Source organism: Simochromis diagramma, unplaced genomic scaffold (assembly GCF_900408965.1).
Source record: "Simochromis diagramma unplaced genomic scaffold, fSimDia1.1 OVJJ01000105.1, whole genome shotgun sequence".
NCBI classification, from domain to species: Eukaryota; Metazoa; Chordata; class Actinopteri; order Cichliformes; family Cichlidae; genus Simochromis; species Simochromis diagramma.
This window is the reverse complement of record NW_024386771.1, coordinates 11,941-24,624: the sequence shown is the minus strand read 5'-3', so window position 1 is coordinate 24,624 and position 12,684 is coordinate 11,941. Positions and strand designations below refer to the sequence as shown.

At 42.4% G+C, this 12,684-nt stretch overlaps 1 long non-coding RNA gene across 1 annotated transcript; it reads right to left on the bottom strand.

The window, feature by feature from the left end:
• Nucleotides 1-6,939: 6,939 nt before the first annotated feature.
• On the bottom strand, nucleotides 6,940-8,796 carry LOC120738298. The gene is made up of 3 exons (XR_005696935.1): nucleotides 8,606-8,796; nucleotides 7,643-8,206; nucleotides 6,940-6,964 (listed from the first exon to the last, which is right to left on the bottom strand). It is a non-coding gene; the product is annotated as an uncharacterized LOC120738298 (long non-coding RNA).
• Between the last annotated feature and the right edge of the window lie 3,888 nt (nucleotides 8,797-12,684).

The following is a 12,684-nucleotide window of genomic DNA, read 5'->3' as shown; positions in this document are numbered from 1 at the left end:
GTGATCAGTGATAGAGTGTATAAGAAGATGGATGATGACATATTTGTTAGTGTGTCTAACTGTGAGTAACTGAAGCTCTCAAAGGCTGAGGACAGACCCTGGACTAATCTGAGGACTTTGGTGGTCCTGCTGATGTGTTCAGTCTGTGATTGGTTTCATCATGTTAGAGACTGTCTCCCAGTTTAACCTACCAGTGATGAACACAGTGGAAGTGATCTTGGTCCTGCTGATGTTACAGATTGATGTCAGGCTGATCTTTATTATCACTCATGGACAGATTCATTTGGTTTTTGTGTTGTTCAGACTTCAGTATCACTGCTGCAGGTTGGATGAACTCTTATACTACGAAACAGGTTTGTGTTTCTTTTATTTGACATGATTCACCAGGAAGTTCTGATCAGTTTGTCTTTCCTGTCTCCTTTTAGTCTGAAAGAACTTGGTTTAAAGGTGCTTTTATTTTGGAGTCCCCTCTGACTATAATCATATATTTAATGTGAGGTATTGTTTGAGTGGAGCCTTTGAGTGGTTCATCTACACGGATCTATATTCATCAGGAGAGGAAACATCATGGTTTTATGACATTATTGTTCTTACTGATCAAACCAACAGAGTAAAGATGTTTAAAGGGTTTAGTGTGAAGACTGTGATCCAGGTCTGAAGGAGATCCACGTCACCGTCAAACCTGTCACTCACTCAGGACTAAAAGCCTTTATATTCTGACATCACTTCCTGTGCTGTAAGTCCCGCCTCCCTCAGTTTGAGCAGCTCTGAGGTTAATAAGACACATATAAGAGTCAGAGTTCAGCATCAGCCCACAGTCATGTTACAGGTGACTCCAGGCTGCCAGCATAGCTGAGACACTGACAGAGGAGCTGTGAGTGTGAATGTGATGAAGCATCACTCAGTGTTTCACATCCATCATGTTGAAAACACTCAGGAAGTGTGACTGTGTGGCTGTGACGTTTACAACAGTCTAACATGTGCTGTCAACCAAACCATTTCATGTTTCTATGGTAACTAAATCATTAGGATTGAATCTGTTCTTGTTGAGGTGACCTGTGTGTGGACTCGTGATCACGTCACAAGATCACGTGAGATTTCAAACCACAGGAGAATCACTGTGGTTATAAGAGGCAGACACCCGCACACACACCACGTGTCTGCTGTTGTTGTCAGGGAAATGAAGGCCGCATCTCGAGCAGCCTTTGAGTTGGGACAGCCTTCATTTCGTCACTGTGATGCAATTGGCCTCAAAATGTGGCCTTTAAGGCTGCAGATCCTGAATTGGGACACAGCCAGGGTCTGCATCCTTTGGAGGCTCCAATTGAAGGCTGCAGGATGAGTCGGATGTATCTTTCATGGCCCACTATATTTCAGAATTATAGTGTTACATCATATTCTATAAGGATGTGTTTGTATACTTTCTGCCCAGTTTGGCCCATTTAGCAGAAGTCAGAGCTTTTCTTGGTGGACAGACTTCCAGAGCGGAGACAGCAGGTTTTTCTGCTTCCTGATTGGGAGTCTGGCAAGATGTGCAGGGCTTGAATTTGGGGCGCATCATGTTGAGAACACACAAACAAAGGCAGCAGACACACAAAAGTTCACCAGCTCACTGACAGAAACTGACAAAAACAAACAGATGAAGAGCTAAAGAGACAAAACGGCAGATAGCAACAGAGAGACAGACCAATGAAGATGCAGCAAGAACAGATACAAATACACTGACGTGGCTCTTAAACGGGCCTTTGGGAGGTTTTCAAAAAGCAGATGTAGGAAGCAATAATAACAGGCTGATTGTTTACTCAGCAGGTTCTTCATCAAAGTATTGTGAATTCAGAAGCACCTTATACACCAGTGGTTATCTGTGCTGCCACACTGGGAGATATTTGTAGGACTGGTTTAGACTGGTGGAGAGAAATTTAGTTGTGTTGATGCAAGTTTGACTTCTTTTAACTACAACAAGTAGTAGAGTATATTAATAACAAGTCAAAATAAATCTATACATTAAATCCTTCGTGATGTGAAGACATTCAGGCATGCAGCTGCAAACTGTCGGTGCAGTGTAACGACTGAGTAATGTGAGTGAGCAATGATATTTTGCTGGTACTCGTTTTGCGTCTGCTCAATCTTTGTATTGGTGAAACCTGACAGTGTGAAGCTTTTGACTACACATTTTCACTCTTTATATTTGTGCCCTTGTGTATATCACACTATTTATTGTTGTTAGTGTATTTATAGAATGATCTTTCTATTTCAATCATTTAATGTTTTCCGTTTCTCACTGAAAACATTTTCAAAGTCCATAGAAGTGGTTTGTGTCATCTGTCTGCTACTACAATGGCGCCATCGTGTGGACACCAGCAGGACCTACACAGCTGAGGAGGAACTACAGGAAGGGTTTCTTTTATGAATGAAAGTAGCTTCAGCTCGGAGGCTCGGCTTCGCTGCTCAGGTATGTTTTCACTTTAGTTTTAAAGATGTTTTGCGGTCAGACTCCCGCCGTTACTTCAAGTGTGTGTTTCATAACATCGTCACATTCCGTTATTTTCGCTTTAAACTAAAATATATAGGTCATATCTATATGGCTGCCTTTATTACGGCGATGCGTCGGCCATACTGGGCTACTCAGGGGAAGGATTATTGTAACATTACAGCAGACAGTGTAACACTGAGAAATGTATAATGTTAATAACAATAATCAATCAATACATCCATAAACCATTCTAACGGTACTGCAGGGTCTCTGACAGACACAGCTGTTCGAGGTTGTGTTTTTCCCGTCACGGTTACTGGAAGAGACCAAATTAAAGGCCAGGGCAAACACGGATGTTTTTGACTTCCTAGTTCAAACTTTGTGCAGAAGAGTTTAAGTAGTGAAATAATACGATTTAAAACCAATAATTAGAAACTACAGACATTACAAAACAATAAAGAAAGTTTGTTGTTTAATGTTTTTTGTGAAATCCCGGAGATCAACCAGTAATCATTCAGCTGTTATCCCAGAGTGTTTTTAATAGTGGAGAAATAAAACAGATTGTCACGCCCAAAACGAGGGAGTGGACTCAGGAGCAGACAAAACTAGGAAGGCCAGGTTCCTAGTTAAGCCACAGAACTAGGTTGGCTCCAATATTGTCTCTCTCTCTCTGTAGGTAAGCCTACTTAATAAAAACAAGACAAGACGAGACAAGACAGCAGGCTCCACCGGCTGGGAAGGCGTTTCACTCTTCCGATTTAGGTTGGGCGATTTGCCACGGAGAGGTGAATACAGCAGTCAAACCCCCAGGACCGGAGGCGCTATACTCTCACTCTCTCCGCAACGCGCTGTAGCTGTCATATGATCTGCTCTTGCTGATCAGTCCGTCGCAGTGTGCCAGCATTTACTGCTGCTTTGCGCCGAATGCACGAGAGGAATGATCCAACAAAAACACCAGCTTAGCTTTATACGGGCTAACGCCACCCTGCAATCAATATGCAGGTGGGTTCCCAATTAACCTAGCTGGCAGCAAAGAGAATGAGTGCAGGAGAGAGAGAGAGAGAGAGAGAGAAAGTAAGGCGAGTAGCCCATCTGGCTACACATACTTTATACTTTTTCCTGTATCTTAGTTACTGTGTAGAAATTTGGGGGGAATACATATGTAAATACCATAAAACCTCCATATTTATTACAGAAGAAAGTGACACAAAGGATTCATATTCATGTTAAATACAGAGGACAAACGAATCAAGTTACAAATATCATTTTCAATTTGTTTAGGAGGTGAGGACAGAAGGAAATATCATTTTTAGCATCAGTTCGCAGGACTACACAAATGAGTCCAACAGTTATAAGATTGTGGAACTGCTCATTATAATTTTAAGAGTTGTACAAACATGCGCTTGTAACCTGGACGTGTGTCCCTCTATCTATAAAGAGATGATCTATACTGCTCGCCCAAGTGCAATGTCTACAATATCCGAATCTAGGTTTGGGAAGGAGATTGGCGGTAGCAACTCTGTAAGAGCAATAAGACTTCCAACCCACATAACACGCACGACCACAGGTTTGTGAAACAGAGTTTGCTTTATATATTTCTTCTTTGGATCAGTTCCCTTTGCTCATCCTCAATGTAGGGATACCTTCAAATGCAGTAACCATCTCAAATGCATCACAAAAATAATTGAAACAATCAAAATAGATGTAAGACAAGAAACACAATATTTCAACACCCCAAAGAAAAGGAAAAAGAAAAGAAAATAGCATGTGAGTGTCCAGTTCCTTATGGTGTCAGTTTATTCAGTTACCCACTGTCCTGGGTTAAGAACTGAAAACGACCTGAATCCCAGGCGGAGAAAAAGTAGCAAAGAAAATGATAAGGTATCTCTCAGGTGGGCTTCCTTTTGTTTTTTTCCCTACCGCCCTCCTGGTACGGCAGGCATCAACGTGTCGGCGTCCTGACACAGAGAAGGCCTCCACAGCAGCAACAGTGTCTTACGGTGTGTTCACACCGAACGCGATGGGCGCGTGAAAAAAGCCCCAAACGCCCCTAACTTGACGCATGCACATTCGCACCTCGACGCGTGTCCAAGAAAAATCCATCGCGCCCCAAAATATCATATTTTGACGCGCGTGAACCGGAAATGTGGGAGGGATGTGGGAGGAAGTTTTGCAAGACCGGTATCTTTGCAAGATAGCAGCTGTCGAGCTAGCGCTTGAAGAGAGAGTCTCCCTTCTCTATTTACTGTGGAGAGCAGAGTAGCGGCGTAAAGGACATCCTCGCCGTACCTGGGTCCATCAGGTCCTCCAGAGGCGTGAGCAGTTTGGTGAGTTTCACCACTTGCTCCAGGAGCTGCGCCTGGATGACGGCCGATTCCAGCGCTATCACCGTCATTCACTCGGCCAGTTTGAGGACCTGCTGTCCCGCGTCGGTACCAGAATCGCCCGCCTAGACACCAATTACAGGCGCTCAATCCCACCTGCAGAGCGCCTGTCCGTCTGCCTGAGGTTAGTAAAAGTGTTTAATACGGTAGTCCTTTATTGATACCTGTGCTAATATATGCTAAACCATCCATTTATACACTGCTAACATGGATGTGCTATGCTAACAGTGAATGCTGTCGGTGTTTACTGAAAGCAAACTGGGGTACAAAGACGACTGTTTATAATATTTCTAGTGATACTCAGAAGGTCTCATCAAGCCCCGATTTAATTCGATTTATGCTGTTATCAGTGTTTGTAATGATAGCATGGCTGTGGTGTCACATCAATGTATGTGCTCGGTGTTTGCTGATATCAAACTGTAGCATTAGGACCACTGAGTTAACCTTTGTAGTGATACTCACTCCTTTTTATTTAGACCTGGTTTAATTCTGGGATAGTTGAATATTTGTATATAATCCCTGCAGCTGTCAGACTCTATAACAGGGGTCACCAGCCTTTATTAAAATAGAGTTAGATAAAACTGAACAGTTTGGTTCATCTCTAGTTACATGGTTCTATCTTGATAAGCTCTCTTATCACAGATTAATTTTTCAAAAATATTAATGATTTAAGCAAGGAAAGGGCTACATGTCAACATACAACTCTTTATTTCTATTAATGTCTTACTTCATTCCTACCTGATTGACATGTTTAGGAATTATGAGTGATTGGCTCACTGTAGTTGTGAAAGTTGCTACCAATCAAATTATGATATGTTAAAGTTAAAATAAAACACAACTGTTTTAGATATTATCTAATATACATTTTGTAATTATCCTTATAATTACAAAATGTTTTATGTAAGATTCATGTTTTGTAATTTAAATCTGACATCACCAAAGTATTATGGAATTTGAATAATGTATTTTGTAACTGCAGTACACATAATACTGATTTTGAACAATTTTGTCCAGGTTCCTTGTCACCGCGGACTGCTTCAGCACCAAGCGTTCAGTTACAGAGTCGGTGTGTCAGATCACCTCCCAGGCAGCGACGGCCATCTGGGACTGTCTAGTGGACGACTTCATGGCTGTGCCTTCACCTGGAGACTGGCGGTCCATCACAGAGGCACTCCAGGAGCGCTGGAACTTCCCTCTGTGCTGTGCAGCTCTGGATGGGAAGCACGTCCAGACAAAGGCACCCCATATATCATATAGGAGACACACACATTGATATACACTAAATATTTATTTCATTTCTTTTTTGTGGTGCCCAAATGCACCTGCTTGATTTTGTTTAAACAATTATTGCACACTTTTTGTAAATCCAGTAAACTTCTTTTCACTTCTCAAATATCACTGTGTGTGTCTCCTATATGATATATTTAACTGACATTTTTTATTGTAACAACCAACGATTTATACAGGAAAATGATGTCTATTAACAAGGTTGCCCAAACTTCTGCATCCCACTGTATTAGTATATTTTGTCATTAGTATAATATGAAATAAATTCTACATGTGTCAAGTCGTGTGCCAACATTTGCTGTTTAGTAGAACTGAGACATTAGTCATTATAAAAATTTATTTGAAATAATATTAAAATTCTCACACAGAAATACATTAAACATAAATATATAAAATATAAGTATTTACAGAGAGACAGGAATAAAAAGGACCAGCTGCTCTCCAGAGCAGGAACAAGGCTGAGGAGGAAATGCTCCATTGGAGACTGGTGTGGCTCCAGCTCCACCACCGATGGACCGTCCTGGGACCCGTCCCTCATCTGCCTCGGAGCCGTCCTCCCCTGTGGGCCTGTAAAACAGCACAAAACACAAAGAAATGAGAAGGCTGCTACTAGATTTTAATTTCAACATTGAGAAAAAAACAAAAACAGGATATAATCAGATTGGTTGTAGATTTTTAGTAAAGGTGATCACAGGCAATCCCACCGACTAAAAAGGTATCAGTGCTTGCTGTACATACCTGTGGGTGCAGCAGCAGGAGCTCAGGGACTGGGCAGCCAGGAGAAGCAACAGGGGATGCTCTGCTTCAGAATCAGTTGGTTCTATCAATACAGTATTAAATGTTAACAGGTTGAATATAATAATCATAGAGAAAGTATATACAGGGGTCCCTCATTTATTGCAGCAGGGGTTCTCAGAATAACTAGCCCCTGGCCACGCAATTTATACACTGTTTTCCACACACACACATGAACATTGGTCACAGTTCTCACAATTGATTCTCAAAGTGCAAACCTTTGTAGATTGCAAAACGTAAAAGTATTAATATGCCGCGGTTTGTCTTCATCTGCCCGCCACTTTCGTGCGCCTTTTTCCCTCGCGGTGCAGGTGTCTATTTCCGAATGAGGCTCATGGGTGTTTTTGTGCTGTTTTTTCTATTGGACGTGATGGTTATCAAAACCAAACATGATAAATTTGGCAAGCGCAGGAGACACGAGACGGAGCAGATTGGTCAATCACGCTGCAGAATGCAATGCTGTCCGGTGCAAAAAAAAGAAAAAGAAAATAATAAAAAAAGAGGCAGTGACGGATGAACAGCGGGACCACTGTGTGCTGTTTATTAATAAACAATAAAATATATTCCTAAATGACAACATGCATAAAAGCAGAACGGTATTTGTACGTCAGTGGGAAAATAGCGGTGGCTTGCTAGCTTTTGTGCGGCTTCCCCGGGTCAGTGAAAACTTTAGAGAAAACTTAAGAAAAATGAATGAACTTACCAGGTTGCCCGATCTCTTTACATATCTTCCTCCAAGCTCGTCCTTTATATTCCTGTCTCGGTCCAGAAAGCAGCTGGTGTCACGGCTCCGGGTTGTTTGCTACGGCATTGATTAGTCTTCCTTCTATTGAAGAATAAAGGGCTTTGGCTGGATCTGCCCCTTTGAACTAGGTAACAGCCACGTCACCAGGCTCCTGATTGGTTGTCGCGGCGCGATTTGACGCTGGAGTTCAGATTTTTCCAACTCGAGCGGGGGACGCGAAACATGTGTATGCACAAAATGCAACACATAAACTCATGCGCGTGGTTTTTTTCGCGAGTCAAACGCCTGAAACGCGCTACACTCACGCGCGTTTCAGGCATTTTGGCGTTTTCGCGACGCAAATCTGCTTCCGAATTTTCGCGGGAGCCGCAATCGCGGGTCATCGCGCCTTTCCATTGACTTTACATGTAAGCCTGACGCTCTGCCCGCCTCTATCGCGTTCGGTGTGAACACACCGTTAGACCCACGATACCAGCTCCTCACTTGGCACCCATGGAACTGTACCTCAAAAAAAAAACCAGTCTGCACACAAATACGCAGAATGTTAGATGTCCACATTCCTTAAATGTCCTTGTTCCTAATGTCCTTGGTTCTTTTGAAATATTAAAATAAATTTGCATCTTGTGACACATTAAAAGTAAATACACCGGTATTACTGTGCATCACCCGCAGTTACAGTAACAGCACAGCTATTGCACGTGAACTGCGCATAAGCACTTAGCTGGCCGCGGCTGAACTAGCAGGCCCAAGAAAGTAAAAACATTAGACACTCATAATAAACAAAACTGTCACAACATTGCAATACTATGAAAACACATCTTAAACATCATTAAACACATTTACTACTATTCTGACTGGTTAGTTATTTTTTCCAGTGCATTGAACTGCAATAGCGGTGCTAAGTGAGCTAGGCTAACTCACCAGAATAGTTCAAAAAGTTCGAAGAAATACTCCGACTCCTTTCAGGTAGGTACCCGTCTGTGGTTCACCGCTAACGACAGCTCTCTCACAAATGTTAATTGAACCTCTTTCCTCTCTTTCAACTGGAAAAAACCGTGCTCCGCGGCAGCATGGAGTTTTTCCTTGCCGTCCTTTTCCCTCTACACCACACCTTCAGGGGCACGGAGCTGCAGATGGTGCCTTCAGGGCAAGCCCGGAAATTAAACTATCAAACAAGTACGACGATGCATTCAAAGAACCCTGTACTTCTGATTGCTGTAAATCTTACCAGGGTTACACGCTGTTTTAAAATGTGCTATGTTTAAAATGATAAATCAATATGATGAATTTGAAAGAAATTTGAGTTAACTGGGGGTCATTCTCTTCTCCTTGCTATTATGGGGTGGGGTATATTGCTGGTTATATTCTTGTTGTGTGGTTTGCGCTACGAACTGTAGACAAATGTTAATGTGTTCCTTGGTTGATGGTGCCCACTTGTAATATCATTTGGAGTGCAGATAGGGGACACGGTTTAATAAGAATATTTTCTTCTTCCTGCTCCTGTTCACTCAGGGGTGCAGTGTGATATTAAGGGAAATCACAGTTTGTGTGTGTATGAAAGGAAACTGTTGAACCAAGTGTTTATTTCTTTATTTATAGAGAACCCCATTAGCTTCCACAACAGTGATTGTTAGTCTTCCTGGGGCCCAAACCATCAAATACCACCAAATAAAATGTTATTCAATGAGTTGGATGCAAATTGTCCACATAATTTGGCTCTTACATCCACAATAAGGTTTTATAATTCTGAAAATGTAAACATGTGAATAATAAAAAATTATATTAAAAAAACAAACAAAAAAACCCCAAAACAAAACACTCAAACAAAATACACAATTTCCATTACAAGTGACATTACCCTCTACAATTTTTGCAAATAAATTAAAAACTGCCTAAATAGGCTTTTAGGTGATTTTTAAAATTATGAATAGAAGCCAATTCTCTAATTGCATAAGGCAACTTATTCCACTGAAAAGATGCTCTAAATATAACAGAGTTTTTCAAAAAGTTAGTTTTAACTCGAGGAGTTACTAAATTGTGGTTAGTTGAAAATCGTGTAGCATGATTATGTATTTCATCTGGATACTGCAACTGAGCATAAAAAAGTGTGGTGTGTTTACCAGTATTGCTTTCTTTAAAAATACAAGTAAGCCATAGTATAATTTAGCTTGTAGAGAAAACCAAGAAAGTTTATTGTGCATTTTATCAATACTTGTATAATATGAACACCTTAACACTAATCTGGCCGCCCTATTTTGGAATAACTGAAGTCTGTTCAGATCTGTCTTATTAGCTGCTGACCAAATGATTGAGCAGTACTCTAGATGAGATAATACTAGTGCATTAATGACATTTTTCATAATGAAGAAGTGATATAAAAAGAGCATTTCCTAGCTATAGCTATGCCCTGTCCCATTTTCTTAATAACAGAGTTGATGTGCTGAGACCATGAAAGGTGGTGGTTTATGGTAACACCAAGTAATTTAATCTGGGTGACCTGTTCTAATACCGATCCAGCTATGGAAAGATTTAGTTGTGGGCTGTTGACTAAGCGTTAACATGGATTTGGATTTAGACACGTTTAAAATCATGTTGTTTTTACTTATCCAGTCAAACACGTTCAGCAAATCTAGTTGTAATACGCTTGTCAATTCAGAGTGGCTACTGGCTGAATAAAACATGGTGGAATCATCAGCATACATTACAAGATGAGATTTATCCAGGACATACGGCAAATCATTTGTAAAGACTGAGTAGAGAAGTGGACCTAGGCAGCTGCCTTGGGGTAGACCACAGTTGATTTCACAGCCCTCCGAGAAATAACCGTTATAATAAACCTTTTGCCTTCTTCCAGACAAATAACTTTCCATCCAGCACAAAGCAGCTGGTGAAAATCCATAACATTTTAGTTTATCTATCAAAAGATCATGATTTATCAAATCAAATGCAGCACTAAAATCCAAAAGTAAGTAAAACTTTATTTATATAAAAATACCACCCCGGCCAAATTCCCATTATCTAGATATTTGTACCAGTTATCTGTCATGTGAATAAGAGCTGAACTGGTGGAATAACCAGGTTTATAGGCATGTTGAAACTGAGTGAGTAACTGATTTTCTGTTAGGTAATGTTGAATTTGTTCATAGACGATCCTCTCCATAATTTTACTTAGAACAGGGAGCAGACTAATAGGTCTGCTATTGACACCATTAAAAACGTCATTCTTGTTTTTAGGAATGGGAATTATTTTCGATTCTTTCCACTGCAATGGAAATAAGCTGCATGCCAAAGATCTATTACATATGTGACATATAGGAAGGGACACAAACTTGGCTGCAACTTTGAGCAGTTTACTGTCTATGTTATCAGAGCCGGAGGATGTATCGTCAGGAAGTGATATCAATAAGCGCTCTACCATCTCTACATTCACTGCCTCAAACTTAAATTGGCATAGCTTATTATTCATGATAACATCCTGTATAAGACAACATGATAAGGTGCTCATATTAGATTTTAAATTTGTTATTTTATTGCTGTAATAACTCGCAAAATAATTGGCTATGTCCTTAGCTTTACTTATAAACGTACCACCCGTGTAGATGTGAGACATCACCGGAGCAAGATCTCTACCCATTATATTATTTAAAACTTTCCACACCTTTTTGCTGTCCTTATTGGCCTCCTTGAGCTTAAGTTGATAATATTCTTTCTTCTTGCGCCTATTCAATTTAGTTACTTGATTTCTTAATTCACGATAACTTGCCCACTCTTGTGGACTGACAGACTTATTGTCACGATCTGGTACAGGGACTCAAACGCAGAGTGGTAAAGTGTCTCCAAGGTGTAGTTTATTTACAGTGCCAGTGCAATATATGTACAGTGAAGGGATCCAAAACACCGGGGAATCACAGGGTAGCTCGCTCACCTCTTCTTTGCTCACACTCACACACGTTCACACCGCAGGGAGGTCGCAGGTCCAGGGGGGAAGATCTGAGGCAGAAGAGAAGGAGAGTCACCAACCAATCACAAATCACGAGTTACGAAGCACAAGTGCTGTGAGAACACTAACGTCAGGAGTACAATCATCCAGCGACGAGAGGATCTAAGTTCCAGCCTCAAATAGTGCTCCCGGTGATGACAGATGATTGTTGTCAGGTGTGTGTGTGGGCCAAGGGCGGGAGCCCACAGTGAGCTCCGCCCAGGCAGAGAGGGAGAGAACAGAAACAGCAAATGTAGCCTTGTGGGGCCGACCGGGCAGGCACGGAGACCATGACAGTACCCCCCCTCACCGGGAGCCTCCCGGCGACCCACCAGGCTTACCTGGACTCAGTCCGTAGCGGTACAAAACGGGTAGCCAGCCACACCTGTTGACCGATGGTGTACTCGGGAGCCGGTGTCCGGCGACGGTCAGCGAGGGTCTTGTTCCGCTCCTTAGTACGGAGTAGGGCAGCCCGAGTCGCCCGCCAGGCACGACGGCACCCGCGGAGGTGAGCCTGTACTGAAGGAACGGAGTGCTCACCTTCGATGGCCGGAAGCAAAGGCGGTTGATAGCCCAGGGACGCTTCGAAGGGGGACTTGCCTGTGGCTGAGGACGTGTGGCTGTTGTGGGCATACTCGATCCACGGAAGCTGGTCACTCCAGGTCGATTGGTTATGCGAAGCGACACAGCGGAGGGCAGCTTCCAGCTCCTGGTTGGCCCGCTCCGATTGCCCCTTACTCTGTGGATGGAAACCGGAAGACAGACTGACCTTGGCCCCCAGCACGGAGCAGAATTCCCTCCAAACGCGGGATGTGAATTGTGGCCCTCTATCTGAGACAATGTCCTCGGGGATCCCGTGAAGACGGAACACATGGGAGGTGAGGAGCCGGGCCATCTCCAAGGCAGAGGGGAGCTTTGGGAGGGCGACGAAGTGTGCAGCTTTGGAGAAACGATCGACAACGGTAAGTTTGGCGGTGTTACCAGCGGAGGGTGGCAGGCCCATGACAAAGTCCAAAGAAAC